At 45.0% G+C, this 14351-nt stretch overlaps 1 protein-coding gene across 4 annotated transcripts in view; it reads right to left on the bottom strand.

Moving 5' to 3' along the window:
• Nucleotides 1-14014, bottom strand: part of satb1b (SATB homeobox 1b) — a 64115-nt gene extending 50101 nt beyond the window's left edge. For 3 of the 4 annotated variants that reach the window (XM_083989668.1, XM_083989671.1, XM_083989670.1), the window contains exon 1: nt 13537-14014. The gene's annotated coding sequence lies outside the window, so the exon portion shown is untranslated. Of the gene's footprint in view, nt 1-995; nt 2178-13536 lie in introns of those variants that run through there. The other variant, XM_083989669.1, reaches the window with a different exon arrangement.
• Between the last annotated feature and the right edge of the window lie 337 nt (nt 14015-14351).

The following is a 14351-nucleotide window of genomic DNA, read 5'->3' as shown; positions in this document are numbered from 1 at the left end:
TATGGCTGTCCCGCTAGAGATTCCCATGCGAGAGGGGGGCAAACAAGCCCCGGTTTTAGTGCAAACACATTAATTTGCTGGGAGATTCCACTTGAATGAATACAGTGCAGTTCAAGGAACAAGGTTCTGCTGCTGCGCCGCACGCAGAGAGGGGGAAACTAACGTAATTCAGTTTCTGAGTCACTTCGTGTGACTTCACATTCATGGCGCAGCTTGGGAGGAAAGGGGAGGCGAAAGGCCGCAACGTCATTTCACTGTGACTGACACAGACACACACACACACAATCTGTTACATGTCTTTACAGGTGTGAACTTCACTTTTTAGATTTTCCAAGCACAGAGAGAGCAGAGAGCTCAGAGTAATGGCAGGCAATACGTTTACAACTTATTATGAGAAAGTTTAAAACAGACAGTTGCTGACTCACTATGGTAGTGATCAGAAGTTAGAGCGAGGGAAGAAAAGTCAAGACAAGAGAGGAATAGATATGAAGGAAAGATGGGAGTCTTTGCCCACAGGTGCTTTAGTGCCCAGACAGAAAGCCACTGACTGAGGCTGACAATTAATACATTATTGAAGCTCCCTGGGTAAACTTTTGTGGTTAGGCACCTGATTAGTTTGATGCTTGACTAATATAGAAGAGTTCATTTAGACAACTGGAATAGAAAAGTAATTATAGGTGGAGCTGCACTGCATACAGGTTAACGCACGGCGCTGATGAACATGAACTGGAATGCTGTTATCAAAGAGTGAAAAGGGCAAAATCATCCACCCCCACGCAAAAGATCATGAACTCCCCCATTCATAACATGCAATGAGGCAGCTAATTCCCCACAAATAGGGGGGTGGGGGGGGGGGGGGTAGTGGTGGGGGGGGGCAAAGGAATCCAGACCCGGATACAGTCCGGATCCAGGTCAGGATTTTTTAATGACCTTTTTAAAAAATATACACAAATATACCATAGAAGCCATAGGAGGACAAGTTAAGTGAGACCAACCTGAACCGCAGCACTTGAGCACCGGGGAGCATAGGCTACAGCAGCCGCCTGCAGAACGAGTCTTCAAGTTTGGACAGGGCACAGAAAGAAAAAAAGAAAGAAGAAAACCCCAAAACAACTCTTCTTCTCTTCTTATCTCTCTCTACGTATGCATGACAGCAAATGGTTATTTGGAAAAAAAAAAAAAAAAAAAAGGAGAGAGAAAGAGAGAGACAAGTCGGTGTTTGGAGCTCCTGCTCCTCTCCTCAGAGGTCTGACAGGCGGTGCGAAAAAACAACAGCCCGGCGGGGTCTGTGGAAGAGACGGCGAGGTCGAGATGGACCGTGATAGGCGAACATTGGTAAGCGGTTATGTTGAGTGTGTGAGTGTGTGTATGAGTGTGAGTGTATGTGTTGAGCGTGTGTGTGTGTGTATGTGTATGTGTGTGTGTATGTGTGTGTGTGGTGTCCGTGTAGCCCCTAACGTTAGCTAATTCCGTCCAACTGGAGGAAACAAACGGCAGCGGTAACCGTTAGAGCCGGCGACATTGAGCACGAAGTGAGCGGTTAGCCGCCGCGTCCATCGGTTACAAGTGAGGGCGACTTCTGCTGTAGTTCGCACCACAACATCCGAATCGCTGCCTCGGCGGCGGACGGACGGGCAGCAGCCGTACAGTACAGGCAGCAGCAGCAGCCGCCGGTGGAGACCAAAGCACCTCGGACACTGTTGTAATAATAATAACCGCCGCCGAGACCTAATAAACCCTCGCTGTGTATGTTCACGAGGGGGGACTAACTAACGTACATAAAAATAGCTTAACGTCGGCTTTAGCTAGATTTCACTACCGGCAGAGACTGACTGACTGAGAGAGAGAGAGACAGATAGATAGATAGAGATAGAGAGAGAGAGAGGAGGAGGAAAAATAATAATAACAACCGACTGTGTGATCTTGCTATCGCGTTTGGAGGCGATGTGGAGACGATATGCGGACAGTCGAAACAGGTTCGCCAAATCAAACAAGGAGAGGGGGGTCAAAAAGTGCGCTTTACTTTCCGATGTCGAGCATAAATAAGGCTTGCTGTGGATGCATAAGAGAGCTGCCTGCTGCGATAGTAAGAGTAGGAGGTGTCCTGTTGGCTGGGGATTGGCGTCCGGACGGAGCTCCTCTTTCTTTCTATCTCCCTCTCTGTCTCTCCCCCTCTCACTCCGTCTCTCTCCCTCTCTGTCCCCATTAAATTATTAGTTGTATTGACTCATCACTCCCCCCTCTCCTCTCCTCGCTGCTGGTGCTGCCGCTGCCTCTGCTTTCCCTTTCTCCTCCTCATTTCAAATGGCGTGGTTAGAAGGGGTAAAAAAAAAAAAAATAGAGGGGGGGTGGGGGGTGGAGGGGGTAAAACAGAAGAAAGGAGGAGGAGGAGGGGGTGTATGTGTGTGTATGTGAAGTGTGAGGGGTACATGGAGTGCGAGAAAGAAATAACCCGCTGTTATTTCAAAATAAAATACAATTCAATAAAAGAACAAAGATGATTACTGCGCAACGCGGCCCGAGAAAGTCCTGGTGGAGACGAATAAAGTGGAGAAAGTGGACAGGAGGGGAACACACACACACACACACGCGCGTGTGCACTTGCATAAGCGCACACACACATGCACGCGGACACGCGCGCGCACCAATACACACAACAGAGAGGAACGGTGGTGCGATTTCCGGCTGTGCGCGCAGGAATTTTTAATCAGCTTGATTAGAGTGAGGCGGTCCTGCATTTATTACAGGCTAACACACAGATGCTCTAACGCACGCGGGCGCGCGCGCGCGCACACACACATACACACTAGATACCCTCATTTATGTTTTTATTTTATTTAACTTTGGCTCAGATTTACGGTATAGTTTTATTCATATATAAAATATCCCACATGATGAAAAGTGAACTATTGGACCCTGGCTGGTGCTGGTCAGGATGTGATCAGTAGGGAACTCAACACACATGTTACATGAACAGGCACTGTGCTAACTCCAAGACCTCCAATAACTTACATCTGTTTGTACAATTAAAGAGAACATTAGTGTGTGCAATCAGAATGTAAGTGTTATGACAAAAGTAAATATTAGACCTGTTTCTTACATGCTGTGATTAGACTACTGATATTAAAGGGTAAAAACGTGTTTAATAGCTTTACTCTAATAAAAAAAAAAGTAATGTCAATTCTAAAACAATAAATAAAACACAAATGTTGATAAGCCTATTTATATGCATAAGACCACATTATAGCATTAATATACACTCTTATTATTATTATTATTAATAATAATATATATCAAGTTGAAGGGATTTCTCTGTCTAATATTTGGCTATTGGATTGTAAATATACAGATATACTGCCCTAATATAATCACCAAACAAACAAAATTAAATGAATGCTTTCCCTATCATTGTCATATTATCAGGTCAATTTGAGAACAATTAATGATGATGTATCCATAAAAAAATAACAACAGGAAGATTGACGCATGACTAGAAAAGTAGTTTAACCACTTAACGTTGTAAATAAATTGTAGATTTTGATGGGATGTCCTAATGGCACATCTATTAGTGTGTGTTAAAAATAAGAACGAAAAGAGGAGTGCCACCCCTCGTCCCAGCAGCCAGCTATTGAACTGTTATTGTTTCACAGATTTTACCTCCATAACAGGTCATAGCGTATTATGCCAAAGTGGATTATACAAAAATATTAGACAAGCTAATCTCTGTTGATATTGTCAACAAAACCCTGAACTGTCAAAAGTGGAGGGAGAAGTGAAAGGAGGAATGTAGAACGACACAATCTCTGGAAACAATGGCCCACTGGAAGGTTTTCTCGGTCTGATGTGGGAGCTATTGTTATTATTGTAATTATTTCATGAACCCTTCCGTGCTGGCAGGCTGTGGTGTTCCAGAGCAAACTGCAAAAATATCAGACGAGGTAATCTCTGTTGATATTGTCAATATGAGCCTCATATGGTGTTTGTACCTAACCTTAAGGTGCATGGCCTAATAATAACGGTCTCACTCTGACTTTGTGAGCAAAGGACAGACTAATATCTGGTGGAGGCATTAACTACACTGCAATGCTGTCTGTTACAGTGAGATGCAGGTTGTATTTAGGTAGGGTAGGGGGAGGGGGGGAATGTGAGACAAAGGTCAAAGTAGAGACCACAGAGGAAAGTTGTGTTCAACTTGTTCTTGAAATGCAGTGAAATCATATAAATAGTAATGTGACCCAGCTCATCAAACCAATACCTACATCAAAGGAAACCGTGCATGTATCTCTGTCCAGGTTGTGTAAGAACAAAAACAGGAAACCAAAAGAAAACAGGAAGTGCGTGCACCTATCACGGTGACAGAGCCAAACGTAATGAGCCAACCGTGGAGGTCAGACGCACGAGAAGTGCAGCGCACCGCTACCTGCTTACCAGGAAATCTTTGCAGGGCACATGAATTGCTTCTGTGTAACAAAAAAAAGAAGAAAAAAAGACATAAATACAGTAATGGCACATTGTCTCAGACAGAGGTGTTGTTTCACACAAACAATGCAACACCACAAGACGTGAGCTTCTCAGCTAGCCTGACAGTAACCACGGTCAGGTGACGAATGCAGTCCAACAAACTCTACGGAACAAATGCAAAGAAACAAAAAAAAAACAAACAAACAGTGAAATTTACGGGAGGTGTTTGTGGATCAGTTTTTAGAGGAAATAAACACTGCAGCCTTTCAAAAGGAAGGCCGACACTGGAACAAATCAATCAGCCAATCACGGAAGAAGTGATGCTGTGTTGTGATCACCACATTACAGTTACACCTCTCATTCAACCCCTAGTTGTGAAACCAAATCATTGTTCCACCTCCTGCATGTGAGGTCAAAAGTTTGCTCACTTCACAGCACACTCGTGGTCCTAAGAGGCTTCATTAGAAATTAGGCACAAAAGCCCAGTAGAGGAGCTTCTGGTGAGAAAAGACAATGTGAATCTCACCTTTCAGACCCCAGATGGAACAATGCTTTGCAATATTGACACCTTAGTTAAGCACAAGGTGTAAGTTTTCAGTGGGCGACACCGTGTTTAAAAGGGGAGAGCCACACGTGTGGTTTTTCTGAACAGGAAACGCGAGAGTTGCTTGAAACGACTTGTATGAGACCCTGACATGTTTGAATCCACAAGCGGCGGTCGCTGCACAGATTCAGTGATCAATTCTTATCTTAACCATTCTCAGGTTTTCAGCAAGTTTGCCAGCACGGTGACACCGGTGAACCTGAAGAGGAGACGGAGCTGCGGTGTGCAGTGTGGTTAAAGGGGGGTTCTGTTACATTGTCTGAATTTAAAAAAGGAGCCAAACTGTGGAGGGATCAGCGTGAGTCACTGAAGAGATCCAGGTGAAAATTCACATATTGCTCATGTTTAGGTGACTGTTCATCTTGAGCTTTTTTGCTATACAAGAGGATGAAATTGTCAACAGAATACTGTTTTTTTTTTGTAATTGTTTAAGCATAAATAATGAAAACCCAGCAACACTGTGTCTCTGGAATGAATGCGAAGCATCTCAGAGTGTTTCATTTTTCCAGAACAGGAGGTTCAGGTTCATCGTGTCACTGTGATATGTAGCAACATGAATCGCACAGACAAGCTGCATGCCCCCCCCCGCCCCCCCCCACGTGCCACACACACACACACACACCCAAACCTTCTCAGCAGATCATCGTGCATCACCTAGACCTGCACGGCAATCGCTGTACAACATTTTGGATGTTGACATGTTTTCCACGTTGACGTGTTTTACATGATGTTCACTGTCGCTCGTCTCTCTTTTTGTTTTTTATTTTTTTGTGTGAATGTGTTTGTGTGTGTGTGTGTGTGTTTTTCTTCTTTCCTTGGCCGTGGTTAGCAGCGTTCAGAAAACAGGAGCGACGGTGAAAGCGAGCCATTGTCGGCAAATGCTCTTTTCTATCTGGCATGACGCAAGCAGCCGCAGTCATTTCCACTGTGATTGTCGGGCACCATCAGAGAGCATCGATAACCCCTGCCAGGCCTTGGCACTGCCAACAGGTGCCGGCACTGCCAGCTAGGTTGGCACCGATGTGGCTGTGAAAACCCTCTGACATCCAGAAGGGCACAGATTTGCACTGAATGCACCACTGAATCAACACTGCTGATTATCAATTAACATATACCGTTTTGTATCACAAAGAAAAGAGGGAAAAAATGGGTTTTGAAACACAGAAAGCCTGTTTAAAAATACTAGCTGTGTGCTGTTATAATCATGTGCTGAATACAGATTTAGCTCTGTTCAAGGTGGGTTTTTACAAGCCTGTGCGGCTTTGTGTTGTGGAGATACAGTATGTGGTATGTGTGTGTGTGTGTGTGTGTGTGTGTGTGTGTGTGTGTGTGTGTGTGTAGTGCATGTACACAAGTGTAATTGTTCCTGCAGTATTTTGTGCCTGTTGGCCTCATTTGTAAAGAAAACATGGAAAATGACATGAGAAACATGACAGGCTGAATGCTAAATTGCAACAAAAGACACCTCATATTTAAATGGCTGGAGTCGTAGCATTACACCGCAGATACATGTCACCACCTCTGTGTGTATTACCACAGATACTCTTGTGTTTTTACCATAACACACTTATCTAAACTATCACATCGGCTGCCTTTTAAACCACATGTTTGTATCTGAGGAGGAATTAAATATGACGCCTGTCTCATTAAAGAAAGACACTAATAATCAACACACAAAAGGGGGGAAAATGAATAAGATAATGTATCATTGTTGGCTCAGCACTGAGAAGCGCTGTGTCAGGCGAAGCCGGCGCCTTCACTTCGCCGTACGTAGGTGTTGTGATGTCTTCATGCTCGCCACTTGTGATGCTTCTAATGGGCATTAATACGATTATTTGGATTACTAATACAAATTAGTCTGCGCATCCAGTCTGAGCGCACAAACACAAACGGCACGGGGGGTAAGCGCTGTCAGTGGTTCAACTTTGAGCTCTTTTCTTGCAAGTGTCTTCCCTTCAATGAAAACACACGCACATGAGACATAATGGTATTATTAGAGGCTGCAGAGGATTAAATAATCTGTCAGGGGGAACGTGTCAAAGCGCGGCTGCATCGGTGTGGGTGCACAGGCGAACCTCAGTGAGACATAAAGATGTCATGTACAGTGAAAAGGGAAAAACGAGGGTGGTGTACACGAGATGCCGTGCAAAACCAACAAGCTGTTAAATGAGTAGTAAAAGTGACAAAAAATGAATCAGTCTCTTGTCTAAACAAACCAGTGAAATAATGAAGAGGCAGATAGATAGTATTTTTCTCTTTCAACTGTTCCTGCTTCAATTTTATATCATGAATGAAAACGCTGCAAAGGGAGGCTCTGGGAATAAAAAAAGAAAAGAAAAAGAAACCGTGTAGTGCCGTTGGCGTTTGTAGGTCATTATGTGGGTAAATGAGTTTTAAAACATGCAACAGCCTACATAGTTCACGCACCTTAAAAACAAAAATATTATGATTTCTATGGAAAGTCCAGAAATCTGAGACAGTCACTGATCACAAGTGTAATGCGTCATCATTTTGTCTGTGAGGGTTTCACTTTACTCCTTTTCTCTGAAATGCATTTCTCGTCTTTTTTTTTTATTTAAATGAATCCTTTTGTCTGACTGATGCCGCACAAACACACAACTCTGGTGTGCAGAATCGCAAATCTGCACAGAGTTCAGGCTTGCCATCACAAACCCCGCCTCACCAGTGGTTGCGAGGTAAGCGGCAGATAGACGAAATATTTCATAATGAACATACCCTCCAAATAAAATGAGCTTCATGTTTTTCCATGAGCCTCTAATACAGCCAGTGTGGCTTTCAATTACTAGCGAAATAAGGTGATTTCTACATTTCTCATATGTCTGTGCTTCGGTGTGGGAGGAAGTAGAAAAGAGAGAAAGAAAGAACAAGGGGGATGTAATGAACTGAGAGTCGGCTCCTAAGTGCTTAATTGTTTTATAATCACATGAAGTCGACAGAAATAGAAGCGGAGCGAGTGGTCTCCACCTCAGGTCTGCTAACAGGAAGGCCTAACGCCAGTTGGCCTCCACGGGGCCCTGCGTTGCCTTGGAGGACAAACATCAAGACGTGTTTTTCTCTTTCCTCTCCGTTGGCGGCCCCCGTTCTCACCTCGTAACTCTCCACTCCAGACACCCACCCTTATGCTGTGTGGTGCGCACTGTACACAATGCAACTCCCACGCAGATGCACGCCACACATGCAGACACTTGTACATCCGCTCAGCGGCGGCGGTGAGCGTGCGTCGAGCGAACCAGCCGAGCCGACGACGAGGCCTCTTCCCCCTTTTTCGGGTCCGGAGGGGAAGGGGGAGGGGCCCTCTCTCGCCCCTCGAACCCCGACGGCCCCGGCTCGGCCCTTGGCGTCGTTTTAGTTTTTTCGACGTCGGGCCGTGAGTTAGCACTGAGCCGCGCCAGGTCAGTCTTGTGTCACAGGAATCTGTATTAATGATTCACCACCCCTTCACCGCCTTGTTTATCACCCACTCCCTCCCTCTTTCTCTCTATCTATCTCTCTCCTTCTCTCTCTCGCCTTTATCGAATTATAAAACCAATTAGTCATAGAACAATCAACGGGCATCGGAGGCAGGGCCGTTTTTAAAGAAATGACTTTTCTGTCACTGCTCGCTGGACCCTGGTTATCACATGACCGAATAATTAAACTCTAATTTCTGCCTCGTGGATCGCAACAAATAAACAGTTAATAGAGTTAGAAAGACAGGGGTGTTTGTGTGTGTGTATACGAGACAGAAAGAGATACTGTAGATGGCTTTGTGGCACAGGGAGAGGACAGACCGACGGGGTGAGAAAGGTTGCCACGTCCTGCTGGGTTTTTCCTGAAGTAGGCCAGAGGCGGTGAAGGGCACGCTACCCCGGCCTTGTGGGGAGTTCTTGGGAGTGTTGAGGAAATGAAAGCAGGTGATGGGATGGTGTTACTCGCCTCAGTGTGGAAGAAGTGACGCTGAGATGAAGGGAGAGATGGAGGGGGGGAAGCGGTGCTTAATATCGAGGCTTTAGACAAGTATTGAATGAGAGGTGCAGACTTAAGGATGTGGGTCTTTATCTACATATTTTTCTTTGAATATTTAATCCCTTGTCAAAGGATGCATCATCCATCCACACGAACACAACAGCTGATAAGGGTGTGTGTGCGTGCGCGCGCCTGTGTGTGTGCATATGTGTGTGTGTGTGACAGAGAGAATACAGTATCTGTTGAAATTGTTTCATTGGAGTATGTGGGTGGGTATTAACAACCTGATCTTAGCGGGATGCGCTTTCCTCTAAATCGCTCTCTTCTTCTTTCACTGAACAAAGGATTCAGAAAAACCTACACAGATCGGATGAAGACAAGCAACGGAATAAAAGACAATGAGTTTTTTTTTCTTCTTCTCCTCAAGAATTAAAAAAAAAGAAGAAAACATACGTTGAGACTTGTAATAATGTCATTTACACCGTGAAAACTTAAATATGTATGGTTTCTGAAATTATATTTGCCACGGTAGCATGAAGCATGCTAAATAACGAGAACAGCAACAAAAAAATACAAACATAGGAGGGATGTCATTTTTGTAAAAGCGTGACAAAACCAACATGACGGACTTTAGTCGTTTTGTTTTTTTCTCTCTCTATCATCTCCTGGGAAGGACACGCCAACCCATTCGACGAACGGGGCTGATTGTGAGGACCCAAAGACAATGTGACGCTTTTATCGCTAAGCCAAGGAATCTGGATCAACAGTATGCAAAGCATATGCCAGAATAAATGCAGTCCAACATGCTGGGACAACATAAACCCCCCCACTCTGCCTCTCTTTTTCTGTCTTCATAAAGAACTTTTTCCAGATAATGACAAAATGAGCTGTAACTCCCGAATCACACACTAAGCATGCACCCAGGGTGGCATGTCTATAACTATCAGAGGAGGGTGGGGGGGGGGGGGGGGGGTGTGGTGGATGGCTGTGAGGGGGGCCTTCTTACATTTTTTGTTTACCCAGGAATGCAGCAGTCTCTATTAACGCACCAAACTAGTTGCAACATGTCATCAAAAAAAAAAAAAAGCTGGGAATCATTGTTATCTTTCTTCACTATTAGCAATCATAACAGAGCTATTTCATACAGGGGAGGGATGAGCGAGGGGGGGGCATGTGCGGAGGGATGGAATCCCCAAAGAGCCACACATTAAAAAACGAGACAGGCCTCTTATTTACTGGCGACAGTCTAATAAATACATTTGCTGGCAGCTAAACAGGTATTTACTCTGCTCCCTACCACAGGTATAATTTCACTGTTTGCTGAGCTGTTATTTTGCTACAGTGATAATTATCGAGGTGGTAAAGAAAGACGATTAATGGTTTTAGCCGAGATATCAGTCTCAGCAAAGTGAGGCACAGCCCAGCTCTAAACTCCCAGCGAATACTCAACAGGAGGGGTTTTTTAATAATCTGCATCTTTTGCTGTAGGAATTCAAAGCGCCGGCCCGACACAAAGATAACATAGAGCTTTCTTTGTGTCTATGTGTGTGTGTGTGGACAACAACTTTTTGCCTGGACATTTTTATTTACCTGAAAAGGCAATAAAACTGATTATTCAGAGCGTGATTCAATTTTAAAGCAAAGTGATGAAGCGTCCTTAATATCATTTCAGGACAGGAGCAGAAAGAAAAACAACAACAGCAACAGCAACAACCTGATCCCTTCACTGTACGCCACTAATTGGTCTCTCGGGGTCACGGGACAAAACTTTGCCGTCTTCCTCGGGCTCTCGTCTGACAACCTGCTCCTCAGCACCCATTAACCCAGCCAACACGCCGCCGCCGCTGCCGCCATTGTACTTCACTAATCTGGTCTACACCGGAGGGAGGGAGGGGGGCGAGAAGGGTGTAAGGGTTAACTGGTGGCACTGGTGCACTTTATGGGACGGAAAGGTAGATAATCTGAAGAGATGTGTGATGCAAGTGTCACTGGGATTTGATACAAAAAAAAAGAAAAGGAAAGGAAAAGCCCCCCAGAGACAGCAGGCTGCTTGAGAACAAGCTGATTTCCTGCTACTACGCTACTATGGTACAGTAAACGCAGCGTGCACTGGTTTCGGTTAGTTGTAATGAAAACAAAACCGAGCCATGAGCAGATATCAAGGTGACTGTGAGTTAAAGGTAGAGAGGTACAACTTAGACTTAGGTGTTTTCCCAGCTCTCTTCCTGATAGTAAATCACAGTGGGGTTATTGTAAGGACTGTGAACATGACAGGACGCATTCAAAGGAATTAATAACATGCTAATAAGCAGCGACAGATGTTTCAGACTCTGCTGCTGGATCGGTGTGACCCGACCGTCGACTGCAAGCGCCCGTCCGTCCGTCCCCCGCGCTCTTGATTCTTATCATTCCTGTCAAACAAGTTTACAGGGAGAGAAATCCTGCCAAGCAGACTGGCATGTGGCTGCCGAGCGTCTCCGTGCTACGTTCACAATAATAATAAAAAACTAACAAACAAAAAAAGAAGTGGTTGTAATGAGGGGTTGAGAGCTGAGGAGTAAAACCGAGAAGTTTAGTTTCAGCGCTCACAAGCTTTGCCGTTGAGGCTTTCATCTTTTCTGAGGACTTTTTTTTCTTCTTTCTTTTTTTTTTACCAGAAGTGACACATGGCAGTCTGAGACAGGAAAAGAGCTGCTGTCAAAGGCACTGACCAGATAAGCCACAGCACCTTGAGCTGCCACTGATCTGCAGCAGATAAAAAGGAACCGTGCTGTGCCATAACCCGTTTTGTTTCCCATGCTGAGGTGCCACGCTTGACCTCGTAATCGCATGTGAAGCGAGCAGCGAGCAAACAACCTGACGACAGCGAGCAAGCAGAGCTGGATCGCAAAACAAGCGCTGACACCCAGGACCCCCGAGATTATTTCAGGATAATTGCCCTCTAATTATCTGATGGAGGTTCTGATTTAATGCAAACTTTGTTTCACAGTCACTGGCTGTGTGCATCATGGCTGAGTTCACACACACACACACACACACATACAGGACGGGTCAGAGCCCCAAACACAAACACCAGTTTTTATCTGACATCAGTGTATTTGTGCTGATATCTAGCCTATGTATAAATAAAGTTGAATATCAAAGTGTGAACCACTCGTCACGCCACTGTGTGTGTGAGAGAGTGTGTGAGAGAAATGTCAGCTCTCTTCTAAAGGAGCAGAGAGTGAAACCTTTAAAAACCTGTAAACCACACACCGGCGCCCACGCACTTTTAAGATGGCAATACATCTTCTCATAACTGAGCTCCCTGACGCTATCTCTCTCTCTCTAAAACACACACACACACACACAGGTCTGGTTGTACCTGAAATTACTTTATCAGCACTGTGACAAAACCTGCAAAGAAGACCAAACAGCATTACTCCACCATCCCTGTATCATCACATCTATCTGACTGCCTCACACCAAGTCAGGCAGAAAAGAAAGTAATAAACTCATTTAACTGTTTGTTTCCCTCTGACTGTGTCACACCTTTTCTTTTTTTGCTTCTTTTACCTTGTTGGGGTTCACTCAGTCAGTGTGTTTCTCACAGTTGCACAAAAGTGCTTCATGCCACAGCCATAAAAAGTGTTGAAGCAAGTTGACACGTAATTAAATAGGAAGTATATGGAGAGAATAAATGAAGTGTCCCTAATGGCCTAATAAAAAGTAGTAAAAGTAGATGGGCAGTTGGGCTGCAATAGCTCCAGCATTTCTAATACACATGTCTGATAACCACTAACACGCAGTTCAATATAATGAGTGAAGAAGAGACGGTTTAAAATGATACAAATAAAGACAAGATGTGGGACTGAGAGAAAGTTGACGTAGAAAGACAAGGAGGAGACAGAGCAGGTCTGAGGTCAGGAGCAGCGGTGGCAGCATCACTTCTTTGCTCCACTCGCTGCGCCGCTGAATAAGTTGTTAAATGAATTAGAGGAGATGGATGTACTTAACCCCGCGAATATCACGAGTGCTTTGCTTATTCGTGCAGAAATGACACAGGCCCCGTTTCTGCACATTTAAAATTAGATGCCCAAAAAAAAAAAAAAAAAAGTTCTGAATGCGTGCGTTTATATTTACCATTAAGCATGACATTCACAGTCTCCATTTTTTCCTCTCTCCTTCTCTCTCTTTATGAAATATTAAATCCGAGGAGCCACTTTTGGTGTGTGTGTGGGTTTTAAGTGATTTAGAAGATAGGTCTGTAAAATTGCTTTTAATTCATTTAGCTGCCAGTAATTTATCCTTCTAATTCCAAAGAGAGGCGCCGTATTTTTTTTTATAAGTCATGCAATAAAAAATGTGATTTAAACAAACGCAGAGACAGTAAAAAAAAAAAAAGAGAGAGAGAAAAGAAAAGAAAACACACTCTCACACACACTCACTCCCTCACTCACAGAGGCATGTGACAGAATGACAGCAGAGGTGAGAGAAGATAAACAGTGAGCACTGACAGGACGTACCTTTAAAGTCAGCAGTCCACCGACCTCTCGTTTTCCATCAAAAGTTGAGCAACCTCTTGACACTGCTCCACGACGAGAGATCCAAAAAAAAGAAAAAGAAAAAAAAAAGACGGGCGACCGCTCAGCGGAGGAGGAGGTGGAGGTGGAGGAGAAGGAGAAGGAGGAGGAGGAGGGAGGAGAAGTGGAAGAAGAAGAAGGAAAACTGTTCTAAAAAGTCAAAAGTCCTGCGGATGAGGAGGGGAGGGAAGTGAGTCGTCTGGTAGAAACCGCGCCGGCGGAGGCTCAAGTTGTGGAGCGCACACGGCGGCGGCGGCGGCGGATGGAGCGCAGAAATGTGAGCAACCGTGCGCTGCGGGCAGCGGGGGTGAAGTAGAGGAGAGGAGAGTAGCGGCATGTGAGGAGGGCTGCTTTGAGAGGGTGGCAGGTAAACGAACCGCCCCTCCCCGTTTTCTGATGCTCAAATCGATGATTTGCCAGCTGTGGCGCAGCTTGTCTCATTGCCCCACTTTGGTTTTTACAGCCGCTCCTCTCCGACGCGCTGATCTCCGGGGACAGAGAGAGAGAGAGAGAGAGAGAGTGAGTGTGTGAGAGAGAAAGAGAGAGAGAGAGGAGGGAGGGAGGAAGAGAGAGAGAAGTCACTGCCAGGAGAGCTCTCACACTCATTCATTTTCATATTTACACGCCACATGTTTGTATGTCAAGACGGAGAAGGGGGGAAAAAGTCTGGTAAATAGTCGGTTGCGCGCAGCAGCGTGCGTTGTGCTCCGTCTCCAGTCTTCAGCCTGTTGTTTTAACAGCGGAGGGCAACGTGCCAG

This window comes from Trachurus trachurus (assembly GCF_905171665.1).
Source record: "Trachurus trachurus genome assembly, chromosome: 16".
NCBI lineage: Eukaryota > Metazoa > Chordata > Actinopteri > Carangiformes > Carangidae > Trachurus > Trachurus trachurus.
The sequence above is the reverse complement of the archived record's forward strand: the minus strand, read 5'-3'. Positions and strand labels throughout refer to the sequence as shown.